Source organism: Bos indicus, chromosome 22 (genome assembly GCF_029378745.1).
Source record: "Bos indicus isolate NIAB-ARS_2022 breed Sahiwal x Tharparkar chromosome 22, NIAB-ARS_B.indTharparkar_mat_pri_1.0, whole genome shotgun sequence".
Taxonomy (NCBI): Eukaryota; Metazoa; Chordata; class Mammalia; order Artiodactyla; family Bovidae; genus Bos; species Bos indicus.
In genome coordinates this window covers 56,785,919-56,796,872 of record NC_091781.1, presented here as the reverse complement: position 1 = coordinate 56,796,872, position 10,954 = coordinate 56,785,919, and the positions used below count along the sequence as shown (strand labels likewise).

General features: G+C 41.4%; 1 protein-coding gene across 5 annotated transcripts in view; it reads left to right on the top strand.

The window, feature by feature from the left end:
- The first annotated feature begins 2,885 nt into the window (after window positions 1-2,885).
- The window catches only part of LOC109576365 (peroxisome proliferator-activated receptor gamma), a 218,582-nt gene continuing 210,513 nt past the window's right edge, over window positions 2,886-10,954 (top strand). Inside the window, exon 1 of one of the 5 annotated variants that reach the window (XM_070776930.1) lies at window positions 2,886-3,323. The gene's annotated coding sequence lies outside the window, so the exon portion shown is untranslated. Of the gene's footprint in view, window positions 3,324-4,111; window positions 4,304-4,640; window positions 5,295-10,954 lie in introns of those variants that run through there. The other 4 variants (XM_070776932.1, XM_070776929.1, XM_070776931.1 and 1 more) reach the window with 4 other exon arrangements.

Below are 10,954 nucleotides of genomic sequence, written 5' to 3'. Positions count from 1 at the left end.
GTATATTTTCCATTTTTAAAATTTTGAACCAATAGCTGTATTATACTGTAACCTAATAATTTACATATAATCAAGCATTTATTAAAATATTCTGGCAAAATTCTTTTTTATTTATAGGCAATCACTCCAAACAGAAATAGAATGTGAATTAAGCAGAGATGTTATAGTGAAAGGATCAGGCAATTGAAAATCAGAAGAAATGGATTGCAAGCCTGGCTATGGTGCTTAAGACCTTATAAAAAGGAGCAAGTCATTTGGCGAGAGGCAAGATAAGAGAAGACAGAATAGCAAGAGAAAGAGAAAAGGACCATAATAAAATTCAAGTAAAATTGAGAACTTGCAGGTAAAATTTCATAACTAGATTTAAAAATCATGTGTAGAAACACAACAGTCATTCACAAAGTAGGTGTGTGTGTGTGTTTAACTTGCCCAACATGTTGAACTGGTTATAATTTTTTTTTAATTTTAAATTAAGATCTTATAAATCTCCTGGGAATTTACGGTGTCTAGAGACTGAGAAATGGTATTGCAGATAGAGGAGGAACAAATGTCAGGGACATGACAGCACACAGCTGCTGTAAAGAAGTGACCCTCCTCCCACACTGGACAACCAGAAATGCAGCATATTCATTTTCCTAACTTTGGTCTGCAACATGGTTAAATGTCATTCGCTACTGATGCCAACACTGTTTTGCTAAATGCCTAGAAAATAACATTTTGTCATGATTTCAAAAATAATATACCAGTATTTAAAAATATCTGAGGACTGAGGAAAAACAAAACAAAACAAAAAAGTTGAGGCCCGTCGGTAGGGGTAGTTTAAGTATAGTTGGAATAAACTGGAAATCGATTCAGTTAAGGCCAACTCCCATGACTAGACCTGTACTTCCTTCCCAATACAATAAACATAGTATGTAATTATGAACCTGGGAACAAAGTTCCCCTAGTTAGAAGAAAAGCAAATATGCCTGCAAATCTCAAGTGAGATAAACAACTAAGCATTAACTGCAAAAAAATAAAAAATAAAACAAGTGCCCTAGGACCAAACGTCAGTATTTGGAATAAGCCCTTGTAGCTGGGGAGAGTGAACCAAGGCACAGTCTTTCATTTCTAGAAATTACATGTGGATAGAACTGCATGTGTGCACTGCTGCAGGGCAGAGACCACGTGTTATGTATCATATTATCCCCAGAATTTAGCAGAGGACCTGGCGCAAAATAAGCACTCAGTAAATGTCTATGGGATGAAAGAATTCTGCAACTATAGTTTATACGTTGTCTGTCCAAGTTTTGAAAATGTAGCCCCAAACACAGTAAGAAAACAAATTTTACATCAACTGTTGGTACACACAAACACACACACATAATACAATGAAGCAACACTTTAATCTAGGAGAGAATGCTGATAGTTTCTATTTTGTTCTGTATTATTTGACTTATAAAAAGTATTTGGCTATGACACACTAACTGATTTCATAATCCACTAATAAATCAAGACCAGTAGTTTAAAAAACAGACTTATGCTATTTCTCTTTCTATTGCTTAACTTCTTACATTTTTAGGCTTCACTAAGTATAGGTCACTTTTTTAAAATTACATTTTTCATTGAAGTATAGTTAATTGACGATGTTGTGTTGAAAATTTCAAGTATATAGCAAAGTGACTCGGTTATACATTTATATCTTCTTTTTCAGATTCTTTTCCATTATAGGCTTAAGATATGGAGTATAGTTCCCTGTGCTATACAGTAGGTCCTTGTTGTTAAACTATTTTATATATAGTAAAAAAAATCACTTAAAAAAATCTGGAAGGAAATTTAGAAAGTATTCAGATCAACTATAAAACATGTTGCACCAGTTATGAGCTTAGGTAGGTAGGTAGGTTTAATCACTAAGTTGTGTCCAACTCTTGCGACACCATGGACTGCAGCCCACTAGGATACTCTGTCCATGAGATTCTTCAGGCAAGAATACTGGAATGGATTGCCATTTCCTTCTCCAGGGGATCTTCCCCAACCAGGGATGGAACCCGGTTCTCCTGCATTGCAGGCAGACTCTTTACCAAAGGGCCACCAGGGAGCTTAAAACAAGTGCCCTAGGACCAAGCCTCAGTATTTGGAATAAGCCCTTGTAGCTGGGGAAAGCTTACTATGATGGAATTCCATTCAGTCAATATTGTATAATTATGAGTATTTCTCCACCAAAAGCAGATTGGTCCTACCTCACACCATACAAAAAATCTCACTCAAAATTACATCACAGACCTAAAAGAATTAAACCTATAAATCTGTGGCTACCAGATGTGGGAGGGGAGGAATTAAAGGATAGTCAAAAGGTACAAATTTTCAGTTATAAAATAATTTAAGTCTAGTAGAGATGATGGATATTCACTAAACTTATAATGTGATGATCATTTCATGATGCATGTAAGTCAAATCATTATGCTATATACCTTGACATACAGTGCTGTATGTCAATTATATCTCAGTAAGACTGGAAGAAAAATAATTTAGTACTAGAGATGTAATACACAACATGATGACTATAGTTAGCATTGCTGCATGATACTAAGGAAGTTATTAAGAGTTTAAAACCTAAGAGTTCTCATCACAAGGAGAAACATTTTCTTCTGTTTTTATTGTCTCTATATGAATGTTACCTAAACCCATTGTAATCATTTCACAACATACCATAAATCAAGCCATCATGCTGTATACTTTAAACTTATATAGTGATATATGTCCATTATTTCACAAGTGGGGGAAAACTCTGTCAATAAACTAAAAATCATTGGGTTGTACATTTAAATTAGATTATTTAAATGTCAGATTCTACTAATTATATTTCAGCTTTTTTTTTTTTTTTTTAAGCAGACTGGCAGTCTGGAGTGATCAAGAAGAGGGACGCACGCAGCACTTCGATGCCCGAGCAGAGAATGCTGAGCCAGTGTCAAGCTGTCTACCTACCTGGCAGGCAAGGAAGTAGGGTTTTTCGGTGATGGTCTTCTTTTAAGTCCCTCTAGAGCTATGATTCTTCAACTTCCTATTTTATGGGCCAGGCAGAGGACATGGATTTGTTGAATTAAACTCTGAACGTTCTCCAAGATGATAAACATCCTCACGATATTTTACTTGTAACTGCAAACGAGGACCAGCTTCCCTAGAGGAAAATGAAGCGGCCAAATTAAGACGCTAAGGGGGTGGAGAGCATCGTGGGCAAGTCATTGATAACGCTTCTTGAAATCACAGGCTCTATTCGCTCCCCAAGGACTGCCAGACTCGGTACAGGGTGTGCTTTTCAGCAAATAGGATCAGAAACAGACAAGGTAAGTAAGGCCTCAGTCCAGAAGACCAGAGGCTTTCTAGTTGGCCATCTCTCAGCCCCGCTTTGGACAGGTTCACGGGAGGGGCAGGAAACGAAGGTGCCCAGAGTCCACCCGGTCCATGCACGAGGCAGCCGGAACCCGAACTGCACCTCACTCTCCCAACCTGAGTCCCAGGCCCCGCCCCACTCGCACCCCCCACCCACACACACCACGTGTCCGGCTCCCTCGGCGTCAGAAACTGCTGAAAGAATTTCAAAAATTCTGTCAATGAGTTTAAGGAATACTTTAAATTTTTACAATTAAACTTTGTCACTTTAAGTGAACCATGAATACCAGCGGGAAATACGAAATGCGAAAGGGTTGAGTGGGGTGGGGGTGGGGGTGGGGGTGGGGGTGGCTTGGCGGGGAGCTGAAAGTGTGCAGCGTCATTGGGTAGGGGATTTAAAAAAAAACAGGTGATTCTTAGTACGTTCTCATTCTTTCTTTCTTTCTTTTTAAAATTTTGACTTAAAAGGATGTTACTGAAAATAACTTGAGGGGAAACAACAAAAACACCCGCAGACCACCGTGCGAAGGCGAGAACCGCGGGCCGGGAGAGGGGGCGGCTAGGGAGCCCCACACCTCGTCGGATCTCCCCGACGTGACCGCGGGCATCCTCCCGGGCTCCAGCCGGTCCCTCGTCAGGAAAAACGGGACCATTTCGGGGCCGCCGCCCAGCGGCGGTAGCGAGGAACAGGCGGGGCCGGGCGCAGAGTAGGTTCGCCCGCTAGACGGTGGGCGCGGCGCGCGGGGGGCCCTACTGTGCGCCGGGCGGCGGCGCCGCGGCCGCGCCCCTCCCCTCGCCCCGCGCCCCTGCCCCCGCCCCAGCCGCTGCGGGCGGGGCCGACCGCACTCGGGAGCCCGCGCCCGAGCCACCGCCGCCTGGGGCGCTCGGGTTGGCCGCCTGGACACCGGAGCGGGCCGCCAGGCCACCGGCGCAGGTCAGAGCCGGGCTGCCCCGCTGCGCTCGGGGGCGGGCACGGGGACCCGGGCTGAGAAGAGTTCGGGGTGGGGCCGATGGGGTCTCGGGCTGAGGGGGCCCCGGGGGTGGCAGGGGTCGTGGACCGGCGGCACCCGGGCTGACAGGTCCCGTCCCGGCCGAGGGTCGCGCCCTGAGGAGACGTCCGGGCGGCGGAGGGCACGGGCCGCGGGCGACGCGCGCGGGGGAGAGCTGCGGTCCGACCAGAAGCGCGAGCCCGTGCGCCCCGCGCGCCTGTCCAGGGTTCGAGAGCGCGCGGGTCTGCGAGCCCTCAGCGGCGCGGCGCGGGGTGCCTGGGACCAGGGAGGGAGTGGTCTGGGAGCCGCTGCCCGGGGTACCCCAGACCCCCCTGCGCGGGATCCCGTGCGGGCGCGTCCCGCGGCCGCGGGGGTCTGGCTCCGTCTCCGGCGCCCAGACTGACCACTGTGGGGTCGCGGTGACAGTTAAGCCTGGGGCGCACTTTGGGGGCGGGCGGAGCGCGAGGGGACGGGGTGGTGCGCTCCCTCAGCCTCGGTGCCCTCACGCACCGGGCTGGCCGTGAACCGAGCGGAGTAGCCCGGGACGCGGGGCTCCCTGACTCCCGGGGGGCAGCGTATGGAGAGCGCGGGCCCTTCCCACCCGCTCTGCGGTCGGGAAGGTGGCCGGACGGTGCGGTGGCTCTTCCACGTGCCGGGCTCGACTCCCGCCCTGCCGAGTCCTGACCGGGGAAGGTGGACGCAGGGCTGGCTTCACCGAAATCTCTAGTTCCTGCGTGCAGGGGGCGGAAAGTGGGTGTGTATCTGTGGTACTATCTGCCTCGGTGTTAGGGGAGGAGCCTAAGGTAAGGAGGCTGAAACTGGGAGTAACCTATCTGCGGCTTTTATATAAGGTCAGTGGTTAGGTAAAGAAGGGGCCTTTACCTCCGCCGGTGATCAGAAGCCTGCGTCTCTAAATTCTTAAGTCCCCTTGCTTAGGTGAGTCGGCTTACTCTGTAATTGCACTCTGTTGAAATCACTCTGTTGGTGATGCGTGTCCAAAATTTGCAGGACGCTGCTCGTGAGGCTCGTGGTGATGATTATTCTGTTGTTATTATTTGGTCGTGCTCTTGTTTTACCGCGAGAATTTCATTCACTTGGGTCTGAGAGTAATGGTTGGGGAAATAGTGTCAATTATTTGAGGAGAGAAAGCTTAAAAGAACATAGCAGTCTGTCATGAAGAAAAACTAAAGTTTTTTTCTTTTCAAGATTGAGGTTAACATGTAAGATTGATTTGTATAGATCATTGTCTGAAAACAAAACCAGACACGATGATTAACTGAGTTGTCTGAAACCTGTTGCTGGAGAAACTTGGTTTTGAAGTACACTATTTTCATGTCAACTGTTTTTATCATTCATGAAACAAATTGTAGTTAGAGATATTGAGAGAGCAATGACTAACACTCTTTAGAAGGCGCTGGGCAAACCTTGGACATACCCCAGGTGTTTGGTGGCAGTCTTCCTGTTCATAGTTAAGGGATCAATCGCTGACTGAAAACAGGACCTCATGATCGTCTAGATGATTTTTACAAAACCCTTCTGGAATAGAGAGCAATGTAGATGTTCACTGAAGCTTCTTTCTTAAAGAAGTTCTTTCCACTCCTATGAAAGGTCTGTAGAAAACAGAGATGCCACCAGTCAGCTTTCGGGTGATACTTCAAAAGATCTTTTTCAAATTTGAAAACAGTTTTTATGTTGCCTATTTTCAATCGGATTCAGTCTATGAAGTTAATAGGCACCATAGTATTCTCTGATATACAAAACGCTTAAATGAATGCCCTTAGCCAAAAAGTGAGGATTGTTACAAAATCATCCATTTTAGTCTTACTGTGTACTTCTTGTCATTACCCTTTATTTAAATTATAATGATATGTGATACTTCACTTGCTGATAATTAGATCTTAAATTTAAAGATCTTAGGATCAATTAATGACCCACCGCTCAATTTCTTGCAAATCACTGGAAAGGGGGTAGAAACTGGTGATTTAATTTTTAAATCAAAATTCTTTTTCACGTTTAAAAGTTTATCTCTTGCTTTTATGATAACTACTGTAAAAAACGTGGCATCAGTGAGGTATAAAGGTTTGGAGATTTCCAGGCTAAGTTTTTTAGGCACTGTTTTTTTCATGCTTTTAAATTTAAAAGAATATAATTTATTTTTAAATTAAAACTAAAATATCCACCTGCATCATATTCTTTATTAAACTTAAAATACCTTGAACATATTTTTGCAGTTGGCATTTTAAATAAATATTGCTATTTTCTTTGAGGGGACTGTTTCCTTACTCTTCATTTCTTCGTATATTTTTCAGAACGACATTTTAAAGACTTAACATAGGACTTTAAACAATCACAGTATTAATTATAACATCTCTATGACATTAAAACTGTATTATCCCTGTATATGAAAATTTATACAGGAAAAAAGCATGACTTTAGGAACATACATTACTGATCATAGCTAATTGCTCTTAATCAGTAAAAAAAAATCATTTGTTTAAATAAGATAATTATGTATTCGACAGTTGTATGAATGGCACAGTCATGGAAACGCACACAAGTCTTAATAATACATTTCGTTTGGTTTTCAAATTGTGAAATGGTGTTTTACTGTCGGGAGAGTTTCATGAAAACAGTATTAAAATAATACTTTACAAATGTTTTATATATCCTGGTCTGTTACTTTTGCTTCTTTCATAGGATTTGTATATGACCAATGAGCAGGGCAGAAAATGTTGGTCATTCTAATTTGTGGATGTTCTGCTGAATTCACTATCACTTGAACTTGGAAATATAATAATGTCATAAAATGTGGCAAGTATACTGAAAGAAGTTTTGGGTTCCACTAAAAATAAATATCAGCTGTAGAGAATTTTTTTAAAATCCTAATCAAGAAAACGATAAAAGTTACTGGCCTATGGATATAAACATGTGTCCCCCACCACCTTCAAAATTATTAAACTGAATTTCTACCTTGCTTTTATTTTTCCTAGCAGATCTCTGTACTGCTCTAGACCTCTTGAGCTGTTGCTTTCTCTCTTAAGGCCTAAAAGCAACAAAAAGGGCAGTGATTTAAAAAGCTTAATGCCTTGAAACTGATCTAATTTGACTCCACAAAAATAGAATAAGATCTGTAAATAACCACCTTGCAAGCATAGATAGCCCCAGTGTATCAAACTTTAGTTAGTGTCATAGCGTTCTAGATGAAAATTTTAAATTGAAGACTATTTTTAATCCTCCCCGGCTTTGTCATTTACTATTTGTATTTTATCACAACAAGATGTAGATTTGGGGGAGTTTTATTGCATATCTTTTGAACTCATTCTAATTTTTATTTACCTAAAATACTGTAGGTTTTTGAAAGGAAATCAGCTCAAATAAAATAGACTGTATTTTGGGGGAAACTTTTGGAGATGTGAAGACAACTATCACCGATGATAGTGTATACTTAAATTATTTTTTATTTTAAAAAACAGGTTTATTATTAGTAGTATTTTTCTTCAACAGTCAATGCACACCTATGTTTTAATAACAAATGTTTAACTCAGACTGTGAATGTTTAAATTTTTAACTATTTTAATTATTATACTGAGGCAAGTAATTTATCCTTTCTAACTCTCCGTTTCCTTATCAGTGTAAATGGGAAAAGTATTGGTATTATTGTTCCGTGCTCTCTTTTTTTGTATGATTTTAAGACTTTATCAACAAATCTGTGTATCTTAAATGATATGACCTTGTCCCTGAATTTAATTGAGCTAATTCTTTTACAAATATTAATAGTTCACCCTAGTAATTTTGAGATTCTTGTTAACAATGAACAGAAGATAATGCTTGCCATGTGGTGATCAATTTATCAGATGTTTCTGAAATGAGATATTTCATCATTATTCAGTTTAAAACTGTATCTCCTATTCTCTGGTGACTTTGGACAAAAATCAGCCTAGAATTATTTTTGTCCTGTTGATAATATCTCTGTGAGTCCTGTGTAGACACAGTATGTAGTCTTTCGTGTCCATTTTTGCGTCTTCACGCATTTAGAAGGTGCAAGCTGTGCTTTCATTTGATGAAGTTCTAGTCTTTACATATTTTTATGGCATATACTGTGAATGCTTACTGTGTGTTTGTTTTATACTGAGGCCTATGATCCTTCAGATCAAAAGACATTTTAGTGTCGCAGCTTAAAGAATAAATAGGGACCGTGCTTGTCATAAAACGTGGGGCTCCTTCTAAGAAGCCGTATCCCAAAACATAGGCTTTTAGCGACTTGAAAAGTGAACATGCCTCCTAGGAACCCACCAGTTTACTAGTAGGGACTCATTGGAAAAGCCTGTAATTAAGGGTGAATTGTCCAGATAATAAATTTTAAATTCTTCTTATGGATTGTTTAAAAATCCATTCTTTTGTGAACTGTCTCCTATGCAAGAAAGTAAGGGCCTTGACTCCCAGCTCGAACCCCACTCTGTTCCCAGTTCACCTACAGAGGCCAACTGGGGACCTCAGTAAAAGTATGAGGAGGCAGAGGACAAAGAAGTGTTGGGTCATGCCTGTAGATGGGTGTTCCCCCTTTGCAGCTGGGGAGTGGGGAGCAGCCCTCATTTCCATTCTCTTCATGGGTCTTCTCTGGCTTTCTCAGAGCCATGGCTACACTTTACTTCAGCTATTCCAGTGACCAGGCCATTCTCAACTTGAAAATCTTTTTTGGGATAGGTTTCCTTTCTGTATTTCGATTTTTCAGACATAAAGGAAAGAAGTGAAGTCATCAGTTCATGCACCATGAATCATTTACAATGGAGATTTAAAACCATAAGGGAGGATTTACACTCGATCCTATAAGTTTAGTTCAATTTGATTCAGTGTCTTAAGAAACAGTTTTTATTTCACTTCAGTGGGTTTTGTTTTTGTTTTTTTTTTAGAAAATAAATTCATTGCTGGTTTTAACTGATTTTTTTTTTAAGAAGCATTTCAATTCATGGATTCATCTAGAATTGTAATATGTGGATAAGACCCTTTGAGACACATTTCCTGACCTTCTGGGAAGAGTTCAGATTAGCATAGAGCCGGGGTGTGAAGTCTGCACAGATTACCGTAGATAAGGAGAAGGTAGCTACAAGGGAGAGAGAAAACTAGGGAAATACCCTGAGTGGGAGTGTAAGAGATCTGTGTGCACTCACTTCCCACACTCAGCGGGTTGCACAGTAATCGTACAGAGACCTGAATGGAAGGGGTTGGTTTCTAAGAATTTACCCTGTGCCTTGGTGACATCAGAAACTTTTAGGACAGCTTTGAATTCTAAAGTTGCTGCTTGGCACTGTCTCTGTCTCAGGAGCTCTGGGTTGCTTCAGGAGAGAGCCCTAGCAAGTGAATGGAGAGGGGATATTATTATCCTGTGTGTTTAAGGAATAACTACTCCTGTATGGTGAAGACTGCCTCGTTCAGCAGTGAGATGCTGGAAAGAACTCCTTCACCTTGACCCCATTCCACTGACCATCATTTCGCCTCCGCTGTCTGTGTCCTTTGAAAGTTTGTAGTCTGCCTTCAAAATGCCAATATTCCTTAAGACATCATCAGCAAAAATTTGAGAGTTTAGTTTCCTGGTTTGCTTGCTACCTGCAGGCAAAGCTTTTAAGGAATAATAAACACTCTTGAAATGTAAAGAGGGGATCAGGAGAAGGCAGAATAAAATTAAAGCGAGTCCTGTCCCCAGTTCTCCATAAACCAGCCTTTATGAAACCAAATTTGAAAATAGTTACTTGAGATAGTAGTGACACAAAAGGATATATTCTCCCACACAGGCATATTTTTTTCTCTTAAAAATCAACACAGGGGAATTCCCTGGCGGTTCAGTGGTTAGGACTCTGCGTTCTCATTGCCAGAGGCTGGGTTCAGTCCCTGGATGGGGAACTAAAATCCCACAAGCTGCACGGCCTGGCCTAAAAACCAAAATCAACATGTGTTGTAATTCTTCCTTGAACCATTTTTTCCTTCAGAAAAAATAAATCGTCATTCCTAAACGTCAGTTTAAGAAACTTATCAAATTTAAGGCTGTAGGAGTTGGTAGTTGGCTAGTATAATTAGATATATGACTATTACTTCTGACTATGTCTTCCTCTCTCTGTGACATTAGACAAATTATCTAGTCCCTTCTTGAGTTAGTTCTTCCAAACTTATAAAGTAGCTTTCTAACAGATTGAAATGAGAGGAATCTCTCAATCACATCATAAAAAAATATGCCAAAGATGTATAAATAATGCTTAAGACTTTGGCAGATCCTCAGGTCATAACATTTTATACATACTTTATTTTTCCTTTTATGTTTTTTGCCAAAAATACTTACAGGAAATCAATGTGTATCTGATGGAAATAGAAGCTTAGTAGCCACCTGAAAAGCAAGTTCATTAATTCTGTGAATCAGCTGATAGGCAGTGTTTAACAGTTAAGTACAGGCCACCGTCATGGGTATAAGTAAGCATATTGCATGGTTGTGTCATTCACTTTTCCACAGTGTTGCTGAAGTCTAAATCTAAATCAGAGAATCCCTAAGTCCTACCGTACTTACTGTTGTTTTTTTCTGTCAGTTGGTAATTACCTGGATTTTGTAA